The sequence below is a fragment of the Tamandua tetradactyla genome, chromosome 22 (genome assembly GCF_023851605.1).
Source record: "Tamandua tetradactyla isolate mTamTet1 chromosome 22, mTamTet1.pri, whole genome shotgun sequence".
NCBI lineage: Eukaryota > Metazoa > Chordata > Mammalia > Pilosa > Myrmecophagidae > Tamandua > Tamandua tetradactyla.
Genome location: NC_135348.1, coordinates 27,033,236 through 27,050,617, shown reverse-complemented (window position 1 = coordinate 27,050,617; position 17,382 = coordinate 27,033,236). Strand labels below are relative to the sequence as shown.

Genomic DNA, 17,382 nt, shown 5'->3' with positions numbered 1-17,382 from the left:
TTCCGTGAAATTAAGGAATATCTGTATCACTCAAATTCCCCAGCATAGAGAGGAGGGCTGGGTTTCTATCAGGCTCCAAACCATAAAGAATATTATATTTAAGTCTTCTTAATAAAAGACATAAAAAGAAACAAAACACCAAACCACATCAGTTCCTTTTGTTCCTCATTTCTAGTTTCATATCCCCAAGATAGCCATCACTGTTTTGATTTTATATGAATCCTTACAGAACATTTCTATTCAAACTTTTATAGGTATGTGAATGTGTGTTTCAGTGTGCATATGCATTCGTCTTTGTGTGCAAATAAATAAATAAATCCAGAGTAAGTTATAGCATTATTTTATAGAAGTATTCAAAGCTCTACAAACTTAGTGTGTTAAATGTTATTCTGCAACATATTTTTTTCTCTAAATTTTGCCTTTCAGATTTCATTATATATATTTCTTTCCTTTTAACTGCTATTAACCAACTAGACTGTCTAAGGATTTGCTATGTTTTGTTTGTCCTTTACCCAACTGGTAGACTTTTATATTATTTTTGATTTTTACCACTATAACCATTTTCTTTGCCAATGTTATTTATCAAGTTCTCCATAAACGTTAATTTCCTTCCCCTTTTCTTGTTTTCGAGCAAAGAACAAAAGATTATTTGCGTCTCCTGGGCGAGAGTTTAACGCAGCTATTTAATGCTCTCATTCGTTCTGACTTTCCAGAAAATAAATATCAAATTAATAAAAAACAAAACAAAACAGGTATAAGGTACCATATTTAATCACTGGTCCAAATAAGATAAATTTTGATGATAGCTGGTCACTTGCCTCCGTTCATTTTTGTATTCCCTGCTCAAGGCCGGGACAGTGAGGTGCAGAGTTGAGAATGGATAATGATAATGGAGAAAGGGTAGATTTGTTCCAGAATTGTTCTAACACACTTTTTCATAACTACAACTATTATTATTTTACTACCATTGTCATCTGTTGTATTTGCTTTAGTTATAATTTCCTTTCACAATAGTTGATCCGTGTCTTATAGCAAGGCAACTTGATTCTCAGAAAGGTTCAGTCACTCTCCCCAAACCTCCCAAAAAGGCTAGTAATCAGCGGCACTAGGCTTTGAACCCAGCTCTCTTATTCTTGGGCTGGTGGATTTCCCAGTGTTCTGTGAAGTCCCAGGGGTCTGCAGATACTGCTGCAACAGGAATGGGGGGCTGCATTGTGGCAGGTGAGGTGAGACACTGGCAGCTGGAGAAAGGTGAGCTCAAACCTAGCCAACCCTCTCCCTCCCCTAAGCAGTCAGTAGAGCAATATATGATGCAGATACTAATTAATAGGGTAATGAATCTTACTGGAGGCCATTTGTTAGCCCCACTCATTTCCTTCATTAATCAGATCTTCATTTCCTTTGTTAATCAGATCTTTATTTCCTGAAAGCCAAAACAAACCTCCCTACCCCCCAAAAAAGGCCATCTGGTAGCTCAAACTGAGCCCACCAAATGCCTCTTCTTAGGGTGCAAAGGAAGGGGAAGGACCTGTACTTCACTAGACTCCTGCTGGGCACTTACTATGCATTAGCATAAAAAACACAAATAGCTTAAAACTCATCTCTTTACTGCATTTGCATTGAACTCAAACATTTGTTTTGAAGAAAGGGTTTGCTGCCAAAAACCTAAATGAAGGGAAGGGTGTGGCTGGCTGAGGCCTCCCACACAATGCAATCTACATCCTGCTCCCTCAGTCTCTACTATGTGGGCCATGAGCTCTGGGTGGGCTTGACCCCTTGGCCCCATACGGTCCTCAGCATTGGGGAGGGCTTCAGCCAGAGCAGTGACCCTTCAGGTCTGAGGTGCGGCTGGCCACCCCAATTCTCCATTTTTCTGAAGAGCACTTATAAGCCGAAATATTCCTGACATTGGTCAAGCAGCACCACCTTATTTCATTATTTAAATATTCTACTTATGGATTGTTTTACCTCTAATTAGAGCAGACTGTAAACTCTCAGAGGACAAGAGCTTACTTTACAATAGTGAGTCCCAAGTCTCCATGTCTAATGCTATACAAACGAAACGCAATGGTTATCACTTGCATGCCCTGAAAAAATAGATAAGAAGTTCTGAAGACGTCATGTTGATACTTTAAATGCTAAGATCATTGTGGAGGAGGATACCTACTTTTCTGATTTCAATACTATGCAGAACGCATCACACAAAGGCATCAAGCAAGCCCATGGAATAGGATAGGAAAAACAAAATCTAGACTACAGGATAAGAAAACCGTATTTCATTTCTCCATATAGACAAGAAATCTTATTCCTGTGCTTTCCTAACCCTTCCATTCTAGTAATTATCTCCTAAGACCATTTTCTGGTTTCTTGTTTCTCTCTAAAAGGGTTTCAGCACATGCTCAGTATATCACCAAGAATGACTGCCTGTGTGCAATCTTGTCCCTGTCCCAGGGATTGGTGGCTGTGGCTGAGTCAGTTGTACCTACATTGGACTGTGAAACTTGACAACTGAAGAGGCGAGGAGCACTGATAAGGCACCAGGTATGGTTGGACTGTCATGACCGGTGAACATATTCATGATAAACACAGAATTAGGAAAATGACTTAAAGACCAGAAATTTCTAGTACTAAGGATCAAAAACTAAGACAAAGGCATTTTGCCCTAATATTCTTGAATATGTATTCAAAAGGCTAAATCCCCTGAACAGGCCCACAGAGAAATTCCGGAATTTAACATCAGGGTAAAGGTCTTAGTGTTTCCTCTGCCAACAAAAGAGCAATCATACTTTCTCTCTCCCTTTTAAACAAATGAAAGCTCTATAAATCACTTATGAAGCCAAAGCCCTCAAAGATCTGCAAAAGAGACCTATTTTTAAAAGATAGCATTTGGAAAAGTAACTTCTTTGTGCACATCTGTTTTACATCTGCTAGAATCTAAATTCCTTCATAGGAGGGACAATTTCATCCTAGCTCAAAATAGACATTAATAAATATACCAGATCACTGACACCTTTGGCAACAAAATTAGTGTGACAGACTCGCTGATTATCTGTGTGATCATCTAGATATTTTCAGTGTTTCATAACGTCTTCTTTCTCTGGTTATCCACACTAGACTCTATAACTTTTACACAAAAGAAAGTCATTTCAACATGTGATCCATATAGATTCTGAATTTATTTTATTTTATCTATTTTTTGGATCCTGTTGCTGTTTTTCAGAATGAGTACTGATGTTTATAGTGAGCCCCTTTCTTTTTTTCTTCTTTATTTTTGAAGTGCTCAAAAAATGTTATTTCATGCTTAAAATATTTTTCTAAGGCATCACAAAATTATTTCATATTCAGATTCTTCAATGGGAGAATAACATTCTAAAGGAGAAATCTTTAAAGAAGACTGTTGTACATTATGATACTATAAGTATAATGGAGTCACACAGCAGCAAAACCCACAAGACTGGAGACATTATAGAATATGTCTAGTACATAAAGGATAGGTGATTCCTTCTAAATATTTATGGCCTTTCCTCTTCTTGTGGCTAATAAAGTTGTCCATCATCCTACCCCCTTCCTTCCTATAACGTTGAAAAACTGTCTTCTAACTCTTCATGGTGTGAAAATACATGAATGTTCCATCTTGCTGATATGCATGTGTGAAGTACCACACACTATTAGCAGTCAGAAAAAAGTACAGAAGGTGGAGATTGTTTTTTCAAAAACTTGACAATGTTTTACTTTTAAAACATCAAGCATACATGACTAGATAGAATCAGCTAAGAACTTCCTGTATATGGAGACAAAAATACATTGAAAGCATCCACTATAAGATGCATTTTCCTGAATAGAATGCAAACCTTATTTTATATTAATTTAAGCTTCTGTGAATTTTTGAAATGTAAAATATCAAAGCTTTTCCACAATACCAAGCAAAAATCAGGAATGGTCATCTTATGATAATTTAAAAAAAAAAAGAAAGAAGAAGTATAAAAATTTGAGATGAGTTGCCAAAATTTACCTTTTATTTTTTAGGTGCATGCTCAAAGTCTTCTGCATGTAAGGTGAGCATTCTACCACGAGTTGCCAATTTAAAGTTATTTGTAGACAGTTCTTCAGTTTTAAGGATCCCTCAGTAACCTTTATCAGTGTATACCAACAAAAAAGCACTATTTATTAAAAAATGAAAATTTCTAGGAAATTATCATCCAATTTGGAAAACAAAAACAATACACTGAACAGAGAGGGACAAAAAAGGCAATCATCACCCTTTATGGGAATTAAGACAATAACTATGGATTTATAAAAACTCCCTAAATCAGTAGCATATTCTGTATTAATTATTACGTGTAGAAAACTAAAATTAAAATAGCCTTTATCAATTGCATAATCTAAAAATATGAAGAAATTTTGGACTATATCTCTAAAAGACCACACAGTTGTCAGTGAAATATACATTTCTTGAGGCTATGGGGAAAATTTCCATTAATGGGAAATATGTCCTTTTTTTTCACACAGTGAAACTGAGAAAAATTATATCAGATTAAATATTTTTCCCTAATGTAAAGTTTTAGTACATCTTTTAAACATCTCAATATTGCAATACTTAGGAAGTAACTATTCTCAACTCAGACTTGAACCAGGTGATTGTTAAATAAACATATTCAAACTTCGTTACTTAGCACCAGACTTTAACCACCACACTTCTTGAATCATATTTCAAACTCGTATACCTAGTGCTGGTTTTATTTTCTGAAGGCAGATTGCTCCATCTAATGACAATCTAGAATGACCCTTGCAATGTAAGTCACAGTTTGCTCCAGAACAAATGATCAATCTTCTGTTTTTGTCAAGATCATAATATTAAGATATTTATAAAAATTAATTAGGATTTATCTGTGGGCAACGAAGGAGCTACAGAATGTTGTCTCATGGCATTTTGCGGAAAGTCTTTGCTGTTTGTTCATTCTTTGCTTTCACCTTCCTCTTTTGAAGCATCTTCATTGGCTTAGTTTCTCTTCCACTTTTTTCAATGGTGGAGATTCTGGTAATAATTTTTTTTAACGGTCTGGTTGTGGTCTGTGCCTTTTCAAAGGGCAAAGGCAATCTGCCACAAATATCATACAAAGTCCTAATAATAATCCTGCTAAAGCAAAAATTGCATATGATTCCCAAACTGGTAATCCAAGGTCTTCAATAAAGCAGTTACGGCAAGTCCTGAGCCGCAGAGATAGCTGAAAGAGTGCTGCCATACTACTCATCAGAAGAGAACCCAGACCAAGCCAGGTCATATGAAACACATCCAATGCTCTTCACTCTTTTTCACTTATAAAGTTTAGAGAAGTTCTTCTTAGTTCTTGGGTCCTGATAGCGCCTCAATTCACCATCTTTACAATGAAAAATAGTTGGAAGAGCAGTTATGATAAATTGTCCACTCAGCCCTGGCTGCTCTGTGACATCTACTTTTTGCAGCATTGATCTCAAGATCTTCTCCCCAATCAGCAAAACTTTCCCATTCGGGTTGAAGATTCTGCAAGCAGGGCACCATGGAGCATACAATTCTATCATCCACTTTCCTTCCAGCTCGCATCGGTGACGATGCGCCCGTCGCTCTGTCCCTGCCCATGGGCCCAGGGACCCCCCCCCCCCCACAGAGTAATACCACCAGGACTGCCAAGGGAGCCCCGAACCTCATGGAGGGCCCCAGGTCAGCCACACACCCTCCCACCCGCAAGGCCCTTCTCTAAACCTCACAGTTGGTCTGAAATATTTATCCCGGACAGAGCTCCTACCCCATCCTCCTTTGACTACTGAATGCCACATTGATCATTCTGCTAATGTTTTCCAGTGGTCCACAACCCACACACACTGTTGAAGTTTTAAAAATCTGTAGCCACTAGCAGAGCCCACCTGCCAAAGAGCAGACACTCTATTACTGAATAGAAGTTACCATGTGGTCTCTAATGTTTACTTTTTTCTGCTTGCAAATACTTTATATTGGCACAGAAGGGTAGCTGCCTGAGACTATTTCTAAAGGTTCATGCAATGTTAGATATTTTGGTCAAAAATGGAAATTTTGGTGCAGAGTGGTAAAAATCAGCGTATCTCCAAATCACATCTCACTTGCTCATTTGGTGCTGAGCTGACTGTCTCTATGGAAACCAAGGGAACATCTTTAATTTGGGGAAATGACTTTCTCAACCCTATGGATTTGCGACACTGGAAAAAAGAAGTGAGGGTCCTTAAGAACTTTTCCACTGCAGATGCTGTTCATTAGCCCACTCTTGACTAAGTCCCGGGTCACCTTTTATTTTTTTCCCCGCCACCCCTAAGAGAAAACCTCCCTGAGAAGATCAACAGGCTCAGGCAGCAAAAGTACCCAATTGGGACTTCCAAGAGTGTGTTTGAACATTTTCTCTCAAAATTTTGACTGTGATTCCAGCACCAGAGGGGGATATATTTTCCCTTTTAGGGCCATATTTTGATAATTAGGGGTTCTCTAAGAGGAGGATGCATATTTAGGTACTGGAAGAACCCTGGGAGTAAAAAGCAAGCACATCATAAGCTTTATTTATGTATCAATGCAAAGTCAAGTCCCAACACTGTGCCTCAGAGGACAAAAACATATTTGACTCTGAAAGAAATTAGCTGTATACACTATGGAAGGTAAGTCATGATCCCATATGTCCCATAAATGTAATTGCTCACCAGAATAGAAAAATAAGAATAAATCAAGAAAAGAGGTCCTACTATTATTACAGCCTTCAAAGTAACAAGCCCCCCAAACATATTTCCTACATTATGTTTGGCGGAAGGTGATGTTGGTTCGCAGCTACCAACTAATTAGCTCTATGTTGCAGATCACAGTTGACACTAATCCAAAGGAACTGTAAAATGGAACCATAAAATGGAACCTTGTGGCCTTAGCCTTTCTCTTTCGGCAGTTAGTTTTATGGCAGGAAAGACTTCTTTCCTCAGTATAGTGATACGATCTGAGAAAACCAATTGCAATTCTCTCAAAATTCATCTTTTGCCCCACAGGTTCAAGGACTTATTTTAGTATCTCTAATTTTAAAAATATTTTCTCTACAGAAAGCACTTCCTGTTACCAGTCGATGATTCTGGATTTACTGCTCATGCTAAAAATGTAAATGAATGCCTGCTTCACAGTGTTGTAGGGCACATGTCAGCTCTGAAATGTTCCAGGAGCAAAGGAGCAATTGTTGTAAGAACAGAAAGGACTTCTTCCCCACAGCAATGTCGGCTGTGCTATGAAGATCATAAAGAAGGCTAGACAATAAAAATCTACTTGTACTTTGCATGGATATTCTTTGGGGATTTGGATCAGTGTCACTGGGATCCAGTGGTCACCTAAATTGCATGCATGGATAAATAGTGTGAGATCTACTGAGAAGCCTCCGTGCAAGGACTGAGCACACAAAATTGCAATGAAGGACTTGCTTGTGACATTCTGAAGGCTAAGTCAATACTAATACTAATACTAATACTAATACTAATACTAATACTAATACTAATACTAATACTAATACTAGCAATAATAAAAACACCAAACAAACCAGATGAAATGAGTTTGGTTGACTTGAGTATCCCAATTTCGGTGTTCCTGAATAAAGTTAATATCTGGGTAGATCTAGAAGAAATTTAAATGAATTGTAAGGACAAGTACACACCTGGGCCATGTGAATGGCCCCTGGTTCTGTTCTCCTTAGGCAGGCCTTCTGGAGCAGCAGCACAAGCTTTCAAACTCTGGTTTTAGGAAGCTCAATAGAAAATTAAAATTCCCAACCCCACTTCTGGAAATGCTTTGGAGAGAGTGACAAAAGAGGTGACGAAAGAGTTCTCATTCCAGCCCTGCCATTTGCTCCGTGTGTGAACTCTGATATTGTTTCTGAGCTTCTGTGTGCTTCAGTTTCCTTATGTGTGAAACAGTAATAATAATTGTAGAGATTAAATAAAATATGTAAAACGCTCTGCAAGGTTTTTGGCAAGTGGTTTATGCTTAATAATGTGTGAATTCCTTCTACCCTCTTCTCTGTACAATAACAGAAGCAAACATTTTTTGGATGCTAATTATGGACTATGCAGTTTTCTGAGGATTTGCACTGCATTTAATCCCATGTGATAGGCATTCTTATTAATTCCATTTTGAGGTACAGCGAGGTTGAGAGACTTGTCCAAGGTTAGCGGCAGCAGGTGGCAAGGCTGGGCCTTGACTTAGCTCTACTATTGAAAACTTCTGCAATTTTCAGGGAAAAATTTCAATACTTTTCATCTCTGCTATCTAATAAAGACTCCTTTCCCAATGCCATTTAATCCCCTTTCCTGTTGCCTCACCAGATGAAAAGAATGCACCGGCTAAGAGTGGACAGACAGAACTAAGGGGATATCTCTGGAAAGTGTATTGTTCTACTACAGGCATAGATGCCAGGACAGCTTATATCTAAAGCAAGCACTGCTTTCCTTGTAGGAGCATATTTGCTTTATTCAGCTATGACAGAGCCTTTGGGTTCATTAAAGAAACAAAATGATATATAAATTTGTTCTGTGAGCTGTTCTTTTTCTGATGAGCTAATTTGGAACTATGATTTCCTTTCCAGGTGTAAGAAATTGAGAGTCATGACCAAATATTTCAATCATCCCTAACTGAGATATAGCTAACTACTATCACGTAAAGTGGTGGTTCTGAGTGAGTGTGTGTGTGTGTGTGTGTGTACCGGCGTGCATGATAAATAAATGTGCAGATGTCTATACTTGAGTACAATTTGAGGCACAAAAGCCTGCTATGCATGGCATGCGCATATGAGCATGTATGCACATGTGTTTGTGTATAGGTAGGCACACGTGCATACTTGACATACATATGTGCACACACATGTTGGTTTGTAAATATGGATGCATGTGTGTACTTGTGTATGCAAGTGTGTATGTAACCCCTTGCACAAAGTTTCCCTCAAGTTTGTAAGAAGGAAGACATGTCTTTTAATTCATCATGTTCCTATTTAAACTTTGACTTTCAAATCCAATTTTCTAATTAACTCCTTACTTAAATAACAGTTGTAGTATTATTATGACAAGTATTATTATTTTTTTAAATTCGTTCCACAGTTTTTGTTGCACAGCAGGAGTTAAGTACAGTCAATACTTTCTTTTTTTTTTTTTTTTTTAATTTTTTTATTAATCAAAAAAAAGAAATTAACACAACATTTAGAAATCATTCCATTCTACACATGCACTCAGTAATTCTTAGTATCATCACAGATGTATGATCATCATTTCTTAGTACATTTGCATCGATTTAGGAAAAGAACTAGCAAAACAGCAGAAAAAGATATAGAATGTTAATATAGAGAAGAGAATTAAAATAATAATACTAATAAAAAATATATATATAAAAAAGAAAAAAAACAAAAAAAAGATTCAAACACACAAACAAACAAACAAACAAAAAACCATATTTCAGGTGCAGCTTCATTCAGTGTTCCAACCTAGCTACATTACACTTAGGTATTATTGTGCTGTCCATTTTTGAGTTTTGTATCTAGTCCTGTTGCACAGTCTGTATCCCTTCAGCTCCAATTACCCATTATCTTACCCTGTTTCTAACTCCTGCTGGTCTCTGTTACCAATGACATATTCTGAGTTTATTCTCAAATGTCGGTTCACATCAGTGGGACCATACAGTATTTGTCCTTCAGTTCCGGGCTAGACTCACTCAGCATAATGTTCTCTAGGTCCATCCATGTTATTACATGCTTCATAAGTTTAGTCTGTCTTAAAGCTGCATAATATTCCATCGTAGGTATACGCCACAGTTTGTTTAGCCACTCTTCTGTTGATGGACATTTTGGCTGTTTCCATCTCTTTGCAATTGTAGATAATGCTGCTATAAACACTGGTGTGCAAATGTCCGTCTGTGTCTTTGCCCTTAAGTCCTTCGAGTAGATACCTAGCAGTGGTATTGCTGGGTCGTAATCCATTCTGCCATTCTATGCCTTTTGATTGGGAAATTCAGTCCATTAACTTTTAGTGTTATTACTGTTTGGATAATATTTTCCTCTACCATTTTGGCTTTTGTATTATATATATCATATCTGATTTTCCTTCTTTCTACACTTTACTCCATACCTCTCTCTTCTGTCCCCTCGCATCTGACTCCAGTGCTCCCTTTAGTATTTCTTGCAGAGCTGGTCTCTTGGTCACAAATTCTCTCAGTGACTTTTTGTCTATAAATGTTTTAATTTCTCCTTCATTTTTGAAGGACAACTTTGCTGGATATAGGAGTCTTGGTTGGCAGTTTCCCTCTTTTAGCAATTTAAATATATCATCCCACTGTCTTCTAGCTTCCATGGTTTCTGCTGAGAAATCTACACATAGTCTTATTGGGTTTCCCTTGTATGTGATGGATTGTTTTTCTCTTGCTGCTTTCAAGATCCTCTCTTTCTCTTTGACCTCTGACATTCTAACTAGTAAATGTCTTGGAGAACGCCTATTTGGGTCTATTTTCTTTGGGGTGCGCTGCACTTCTTGGATCTGTATATTTAGGTCTTTCATAAGAGTTGGGAAATTTTCAGCGATAATTTCTTCCATTAGTTTTTCTCCTCCTTTTCCCTTCTCTTCTCCTTCTGGGACACCCACAACACGTGTATTTGTGCACTTCATATTGTCATTCAGTTCCCTGATTCCCTGCTCAAGTTTTTCCATTCTTTTCCCTATAGTTTCTGTTTCTTTTTGGAATTCAGATGTTCCATCCTCCAGTTCACTAATTGTAGCTTCTGTCTCTTTAGATCTACCATTGTAGGTATCCATTGTTTTTTCCATTTTTTCTTCTTTGTCCTTCACTCCCATAAGTTCTGTGATTTGCTTTTTCAGATTTTCTATTTCTTCTTTTTGTTCAGCCCATGTCTTCTTCATGTCCTCCCTCAATTTATTGATTTGGTTTTTGAAGAGTTTTTCCATTTCTGTTCGTATATTCAGCATTAGTTGTCTCAGCTCCCGTATCTCATCTGAACCATTGGTTTGTTCCTTTGACTGGGCCACATCCCCAATTTTCTGAGCATCATCCATTATTTTCTGCTGGTGTCTGGGCATTTGATCAGATTTCCCTGGGTGTGGGACCCAGCTGGTTGAAAGGCTTTTCTGTGGAATCTCTGGGCTCTGTTTTTCTTTTCCTGCCCAGTAGGTGGCGCTTGTGGCAGTCGTCTGTAGGCCCGGGAAACCGCGAGTGGAGGTGGGGGTCGCTGGCTGCCGCGGCTTGGGGGAGTGCCGGTCCAAATTGCCCAGCTGGCCTTAGACGCCAAGCGTGACGGGAGGGCCCCACTATCCAACGTTCCCAGTCAGACCGGGGAGCCACGTGCGTGGAGGGGACCCCAGTCGCCAGCCGCCAGTCAATACTTTCTTGTGCTGACAACTCTGATTAAGGCGTGAGTCTTTGTTTATATAAATGAATGATTAGTTCGACAAAAAAATTTAGATGGAACTTTGGCCGATTAAATCTACTAATTGTTCTTCCCTGCTGTGAACATTAGTTACCAAGGAGAACATACACTGTGTGTTATCACCTAATAGGCACTCGCACACAGTTTCACTGCATGATTTTACCAACAGCTACTGTTTTAATGAGCTCTGATAGGAAGATTCAAAACATTTACCTGGCTTAGTCATTAGTGCACATGAAGGAAGTAACATTGCCTCGAGTTGTCCCTAAATGAGGAGTTGCATGGCTATGAACTGCAGAAGGCATGCCTTGGCTCAACGGGGCTTCCATGGCTCAGGCCCAGCCATTGGTTTCCAGAAAAGCACAAAGCCCCATATCGCTGCATCATCTTCCAATTTTTCAAGAGAAGATGAAAATTCAGATTTGTATGCAAATTATTTCCTTTATCCAATGTTGATTACTCTACAAGAAGCATTCTGAAGGCCAAAACACAACTCATCTGCATGGCACCAGTTTGCTACCTCTACCTGAACTAATCCCTTGAAATTCCTAGAGGTCTAATTCCTAGTTATTTTGGATGATGAGTCAAGGCATAGGAATTGGTGGAGGCACGCAGGCGTATGTGCGTGTGTGTATGCGTGCGTATGTGTAGAGGGAACTAGGCTTGATCCTCATCCTGGTAAGCTGCCATCTTGGTGTGTGGCGTCTCCAGAGTGAGAAGGAAGGACAACTTCCTGACCATCCGTGTGTTCTCAGACTTACCCAGATGAAGTGCTGGCGTCCCAATTGAAAACAACTACAGCAGGGAGGGGAGTTTGATGAAATCTGTTACATATAATATATGTTTTCTCCTCTAGCAGTTTTTCCCCCAAAGGGAGGAGAAATGCAATCAGTGTCATCACAGAAGAAGGCAGCGAGTTAGGTGCTTCTGTATTTTAAAACTGTGTCCTAGCAGATTTTCTACATGGGATGTGGGACCCATTTGCTGCCACTTGGAGGTTTATATGGGTGGGTACTTCCAAACTTTTTGTTTCAAGCTGTTCCCCAGGTTTAACTTAAAAACGCAAGAACATCAAGTTCTGCCCATCTTAAATTACTAGTTTATCCACAATCAGCTTTCTATAGGCCCATATGGTCCTGTAGATAATAATAGGTCTATTAATAAATAATATAATAAATAATATTATGATAAATAATAAGGTCTATTGTCTGTTCAATATAACCAATACATAGTCATGTGCAGAAAGGCTTAATTACAACTCTCTAGGATTTGACATTAATGGGTTGTTGACTGATTAATGGGCTGACCAGTGATGTTAATTGGAGAGGTTTTTCTGTAAATGGTGTTTTAAGGTCAGTCATTATTTTATATGAGATTGTGGTGATAGAGATTGCACTTTATAACTTGGTAGCACTTAGGAGATCAATTAGTGAAAAATAAATAACTACAAGCATGCATGCACTTCTGGCTTAGGAACTAAAATAATTCTGGCAATTGAAGAATAGTAAGGTAAAATTAGTTTTCATCCCTGCAGATAGAGGGTTTCGGATACAACCTAAAGATATCAGGCCTTGGAAATATGCTTTGGAGTCTTTAAGAACAGGTAGTAGATATTTTTCATAATATCAAGAAATTTCAATTGCAACAATAGATTTTTGGGATGTGTCTGTCTAACATATGTTTTCATAGGGAGGTGGTATGACAGGTGGGGAGAGAAGTAGCACAGAGGATTTACTGAGTGTCAGATGCATTAGTTCTTTTAATCCTCACAGTGAACCTGTGAGGTGGGTTTTATTGTCACAGTTTAAAAGATGAGGAAATTGAGGGCCAGAGAGGTGAAGTGAGTTGGCCATCACTAGTTAGGAAGTAGGCTGGGCCAGGATTTTAGCCCAGATCTGTCTGACTTCAAAGCTATATGATTTACCCAGTCCTATATCATCTCTCGATAGGTTCATCTTCATTTATAATGATTTAACATAAAACAATAGCAGTAGTGCAGATGGTATGAAACAAAAATGAAAAGCTCTATTTAAGCTTGTGCTGGTTTCTGGGCACTTGGTTTTATGACATTACCTGGACATTTACAGAAATTTATGTGCAATTAGGTGTTAGAACCTTTCTCCATGACATTTTCCTTAGGATGCTGCTGTTTCCATCACTTCATCTTTCTCTGCTGCTTTTAGTCCCCTGTTTTCTGATGTGTAGTGCAATATCAATAATGATAAATAATAAATCACCAGTCTATTTCCATAAGGCATTAGTCTTCCTCCTTGCTTGTGATGGGGACCATTTAGCACTGTGCTTCTCTATCACATGGTGGTAGGGTCACATTGTCATCTTGATGGACTGGTCTTTAGATGACAGGCTTCAAAAGTCCTTGGAAGATCTCTCTCTTTCTCTCTTTCTTTTCATGAGCTAACAGAATACAAATATAAACTGCAATACGGTCTCTTCCACCTTTTAACTGCTACTATTGTTGATTTCCCTTAAAAGCCAACAAAATCATTCATTCAACCAATGTTTATTGAGTCTAACTGGATGCCGTAAAATTGCTGGGTTTTAGAACACAAAGGTGGAAAGTCAAAATGTAAACAATTTCTCAGAGATAAGTGTTTGTAAGGGGGTGAGCTGCAAAATATCACGGAAAACAGACTAAGCTTGGAGGACAAAGGAAGATAGCACAGGAAGACAGTGGATGAAATGGTTTGAAGACTACACAGAAGGTGGCAGGTAGAGAAGGGCAGGAGGTAGGATGTGTGGAACCACACGTTGCTTAGAATTGTGTTAGTGTAAAGTACCAGGCAGGAGTGGTAAAAAATCATGGAGAGGCAGGCTGAGGCCAAAAGCTTAATGATTTGTTTAGATTAGCCAAATTGGGATATTTTGAGCAAGTCAGTGCCAAAATCAGATTTCTGTGGATGATTACCCAGGAAGCAGGATGAGGATGGACCAGAGGACGGAAAGAGATTGGAGGAGCAGCTGTGGCAAAAAAAAAAAAAAAATCAATCAACAGATAATAAGGTCTTCAATTACAGCTGAGGCAGCTGGAAATGGCACTTGGAGAGACGGAATGAACAGGGCAGGGCGGTGGGTTGATTGTGGAGGGCAGTAGGGTGGGAAGAACACAGGGTACCTTCAAGTTATTGGCTTGAGCACTTTCAAGTTATTTGGTTTCTAATTTCACTGTAGAAACCAAAGTCACTAATTTATAAAACAACCTATACATGAGTATACTGCAACATAATACAAAGGAAGCATGCAAAAAGCAAACACCCCTAAAAAATTGGTGCCATACATATTTTCTGGAGTCAATATGCCATGCCAGGCCATAAGCTTCACCGGAGTTCAAAACATATTTTTTGGGGGAGATGTTAATACAAAATGTATACTGAATTCAAAGGTATGCCAGCTGACTTTTCCCCCCATTACCATTTTAATGGTAATTTTAAAATCAAATCAATGGTTTTTAAATTCTTGTTCTGCACCAAGAACACAGTAAGTATCACGAGGGTCAGAACACAACAACAAAACAGCAATCCCATGCCACCCTCCTTTCTCAGATTACTTCTCTCTAAGGCAGTCACTTTCAACTCTCCTAACTATTTCTTCTCTTAGTAACCTCCATTTTTTGCTAAATAATACACTCATAGTGCTGTCTACTTTTTCTAACCATCTTAAAGATCCTATCTACGGATTTCCTAATATGAAATACGAATATTTATTTATCTTTCAACCTGTCCACTCTCCTCGCCCTGAATGACTTCTCCTTCTTACATCCTGAAATAGTTTGACCGAAAAAAATAGTAAAATTCCTCTTCACACGTTCCAACACACTTCACAGATGCATTTCTGACTGTGGAGACCTCTCTTCTGGGGTTGTATGTTCCGCAGATCCAATCTGGATTGGCTGCTACATAGCCAAGGTCCTTCAATTTTCTTCATCATCATCTTGGTAGTTGTCTTTTTCTCTCTTCTGAACTGGCTGCCTATACCTTTCCCTTTCTTGGTTTATTCCTCATTTTGGAGGAGCACATCTGGAGAAAGGAACCCAAGAGGTACATTTTCATTTTAAGATCTTGCATGTCTGAAAATGCCTTCGTGCACATTGTTTGGTTGACACTTTGGGTAGATGTATGATTCTAGGTTAGAAATAATTTTCTTTCGGTATTTGAAAGCATTCCACTGTCTTCTAACATCTGATGTTGCTCTTGAGATACTTGCTGCTATTTTGGTTCCTGATGGTTAACATGGGGACTATTTTTTTCCCCCTCTTATCCCTGCTGTTCTGACATTTGCAATAATGTGCTTTGGTCTGGGTCTTTTCCGTGTTGGGCATTTTCCATCTGGAAATTCAGTCCCCTTCTGGGAAGTTTTCTTGCATTATTGTTACTTTTTGGATAATTTCTTTTTGCCGTTTTCTCCTTCTGTTTGATTTTCTATTTTTTCTGTTGCTTTTTATTTTACATTTCTGTCTCATTTTTCTAATTCTGGGAGATCGCCTCAAATTTATCTTTTAATTATTTTCATCTCCGCTATTGTTTTTAAATTTCTAAGAGCTCTTTATTATTTTCTGGATTTCATAGCATCTCTTTCTTCTTTTCGTGAATGAGATATTGTCTTATGTCTCTGTAAAGACATAAATTATACTTTATAGAATTCTACATTCCGAATTATGTTGGTTGTCTTGGAGTTCCTTTTTTATCCTCTATTTGTTATGCTTTCTCTCACTCTTTTTAAATTTAGTGGCTTCTGCCAATCATCTAGCCGTCCTTCCACTCCATTTATATTTACAAATGAGGCTCTATGATTAAATGTGTGTGGGTGTTGGGGATGGGCTTGTCAATCGAGCAGGGAATGTCAACACAGGCCTAGAGCATCCACCAGAGGGTTCAGGATGCGGAAAGAAATCTGGGAGGCCTAAATGCTTTCTTTTTTTTTGCATGGGCAGGCACCGGGAATTGAACCTGGGTCTCCGACATGGTAAGCGAGCACTCTGCCTGCTGAGCCATCCTAGCCCTCCCCTAAATGCTTTTCCCCCCCCCATTTTTCATTCTTTCTTTATTCTTAAATACATTTTTTATTGTGAAATATGATATATATACAAAAACAATAAGTTTCCAAGTACATTTTAACAAGTAGTTATGGAACAGATTCTAAAGTTTGGTATGGGTTATAGTTTCATGAGATTTCATTTTTAATTCTAGCTGTTCCATGACACTGGAGACCAACAGAAATGGCAGTATAATGAGTCAACAGCCATACTCATTTGTTAACTCCTATATTCTCTGTTATACTCCTCCTTCTCTTTAAATAAATATATACATAAAACAATACATTTCAAAGTCCATCGCAAGAATTAGTTGTAGAACAGATTTCAGAGTTTGGTATGGTTACAATTCCACAATTTTAAGTTTTTATTTCTAGCTGCTCTAAGGTACCTGGAGGCTAAAAGAAATATCAGTATAATGATTTAGCACTCACACTCATTTGTCAAACCTGACCTTCTCTATATGACTCCACCATCATCTTTGATCTTTCTCCTACTCTTTAGGGGTATTTGGGCTATGCCCATTCTAAGTTTTTCACGTTGGAAGGCGCTCATGACAATATGGAATAGGGGGATGGAACTAACTGATGTTCTGGAGAGGCTGGGCCCTCTGCATTTCAGGACTTATCTGGTCAAGGGACCCATCTGGTGGTTGCAAGTTTTGGAGAGTTACCCTAGTACATGGAAAGAGGCCTAAAGGCTTTTACACAGTCTTTTGACCAACCTTCTTTTGAGCACCTCTCTGTGCTATAGCCTTCCCAGGAATCTGGTGCCCTTACACCCTGAGGCTTTCCAGGGGACTGAGTGCAAAACTGCTCACTCTTTACAGACTAGTGTCTCCCTTAGAAAGCACTTAGGTTTCAGCTTTTTTCCACTTTGCCAAGTGAA

The 17,382-nt window shown here is 38.6% G+C and overlaps 1 protein-coding gene and 1 pseudogene across 1 annotated transcript in view; both read right to left on the bottom strand.

The window, feature by feature from the left end:
- The window catches only part of RNF150 (ring finger protein 150), a 286,002-nt gene that overhangs the window by 16,036 nt on the left and 252,584 nt on the right, over nucleotides 1-17,382 (bottom strand). The window lies entirely within an intron of this gene.
- Nucleotides 3,945-5,686, bottom strand: LOC143665940 (thioredoxin-related transmembrane protein 1 pseudogene; annotated as a pseudogene).